Here is a 2,748-nt window from a genome sequence, read left to right as displayed (position 1 = left end):
TCGCATGGACTCTTATTAAAAAAAGCAGGAAATATTTCCCAAATGTGCAAACGCCAACTGTGCAGTAAGGGAGAGACATTGGATGGTACCTACATTAGATTTCAGCATCATATTTGACATAGACATAATAGTCTAAGCCCATCATTTAGATTGGAGGATTGTTAAAATAGATTGGCAAGTGGTTGGCAGGCAACAATGAATAGTAGTGCATGCCCAGGTGTTTAGATGCCAGCTAGTTACTGGTGGAGTTCCACAACGTTCCGTATGGGATCTTCTTAAATTATTTTGCAAAGGAATTAGTGTCAAATTTTAAAAACCGTCCCGAATTGGCAGTAATAACAAATGCTGAATATAATAATAATCAAAGCGCACATTTTCAAAAGGATCCTTACAAGCTTGATCAATGGGCAGTGAAACAGATACAATCACTGGATTCAGTTGTAAGGTTGAAATTTAGCAGAGGCAAAGTTGATGTGGATTACAAGGAAAGATATAAAGACAGATTTTGGACATTAAAAGCTATTAGCACAAATTTCCCTGGCTGTTTGTTAAAGCAAACCTGGATTATTAGGATGTATAGCATGGGTTGAAGTATGAATCCAGAAAAATCATTTACAATCTCTTTTTTGGCCCTGATGAGACATGGGCTTGATTTCATACAGCTTTTTGTGAATGGAAACATGCTGGTCAGGCCCACTTAATTTTAGGAGAGGCCTATATTCTGGGGCAGGACAAGGTATCCTTGGAGGGGATTAAAGCCAAGCAGGAGGAAGAGTTGGGGGAGGTTATGGAAGACGGTCTGTGGTGTGAGGGTAAACACCTCAACCTCGTGTGCGAGGTTGGGGCTGATACAGTTGAAGGGGATGTATATAGGGCGCACCTCACGAGGGCGAGGATGAGCCGACTCTTTGAGGGGGTGGAGGGTGAATGTGAGCACTGTGGGAGGAGCCCCGCAAAACATGTTCACATGTTTTGGTCCTGCCTGAAGCTGATGGGGTATTGGAGGGAGGTTTTTTAAAGTCATCTCGGGGAGGTGGTGCATGTGAGTTTCGAACCAGTGCCCCTAGAAGTCATTTTCAGGGTGTCTGACCAGCCCGGGCTGCAGGCCGGTGCGGGGAAAGATATCTTAGCTTTCGCCTCGCTGATTGTCCGAAGGCAGGTCCTGCTGGAGTGGAGGTCAGCTTCACTGCCCTGTGCCCTGGCGTGGCGGGAGGGTCCTGCTGGAATTTTTGACACTCGTGAAGGTGAGGTTTGAGCTAAGGGGAAGGATGGAAGGGTTCGACAATTCATGGGCATAGTTTATCTTGCACTTTCAAGAACTGGATGCCATCGCACACTGACCGGGGGGGGGGGGGCATAGACATTTTTTTTTGTTGTGTTGTATTTGGAACGTGGGAATGGTGTTTGGGTTTCTATGTTGAAGGGGCTGCTGGTTGGGGGATTTATATTGTACTTGTTATTCTTGGTTATCTTTTGTTTGTTGTGTATTAGATGAAATTTTTTTTTTTAAATTTGGGGAGAGGCCTACGCCAGTCTTTCTCCAGTGGAAAACACCCTGCAATTAAATTGAAGGTGGGAATGAACACATTTGGGAGTAATTTGCCTCCTCACGGTGGGCTGTCAATTAGGCTCATTATTGAGCCAATTAACACCAATTATCTCTGAGCCGGGTGGAGTTTAGTGGTGGTTCAGGATAACATAGATTTCATAGAATTTACAGTGCAGAAGAAGGCCATTCGCCCCATCGAGTCTGCACCGGCTCTTGGAAAGAGCACCCTACCCAAGGTCAACACCTCCACCCTATCCCCATAACCCAGTAACCCCACCCAACACTAAGGGCAATTTTGGACACTAAGGGCAATTTATCATGGCCAATCCACCTAACCTGCACATCTTTGGACTGTGGGAGGAAACCGGAGCACCCGGAGAAAACCCACGCACACACTGGGAGGATGTGCAGACTCCGCACAGACCGTGACCCAAGCCGGAATCGAACCTGGGACCCTGGAGCTGTGAAGCAATTGTGCTATCCATAATGCTACCGTGCTGCTGATGCAAGAGGCATAGCTTTCCCATGCCTCCAGAAGGCTTCCAGGCACACCCTGTCAAAGGTACTTAGTGCCTGATCAAGGGAAACTCTCAGCCCTAAGAACAAAGAAAAGTACAGCACAGGAACAGGCCCTTCGCCCTCCAAGCCTGTGCCGATCATGCTGCCCATCTAAACTAAAATCTTCTACCCTTCCGGGGTCCGTATCCCTCTATTCCCAGCCTATTCATGTATTTGTCAAGATGCCCCTTAAACGTCACTAGAAGAACTCCGATCTACTGTTTTTACAAAGCACGTCGCATTTTACACCTCTGCTGTAAATATTGGTCTTATACTTGTGTGTTCGAATTCACTAAAGCAGCCAAGTTTGGATTACCCCGAAGGTGAAGTCTTTCGTCCATAAACACCAAAGGCTTTTTCACACCAAGGAGTGGAAGGAGAAGCGTAAGAATATCCAACATAGAACATAGAACGATACAGCGCAGTACAGGCCCTTCGGCCCACGATGTTGCACCGAAACAAAAGCCATCTAACCTACACTATGCCATTATCATCCATATGTTTATCCAATAAACTTTTAAATGCCCTCAATGTTGGCGAGTTCACTACTGTAGCAGGTAGGGCATTCCACGGCCTCACTACTCTTTGCGTAAAGAACCTACCTCTGACCTCTGTACTATATCTATTACCCCTCAGTTTAA

This window comes from Scyliorhinus torazame, chromosome 9 (genome assembly GCF_047496885.1).
Source record: "Scyliorhinus torazame isolate Kashiwa2021f chromosome 9, sScyTor2.1, whole genome shotgun sequence".
NCBI lineage: Eukaryota > Metazoa > Chordata > Chondrichthyes > Carcharhiniformes > Scyliorhinidae > Scyliorhinus > Scyliorhinus torazame.
This window is presented reverse-complemented; position numbering follows the sequence as displayed.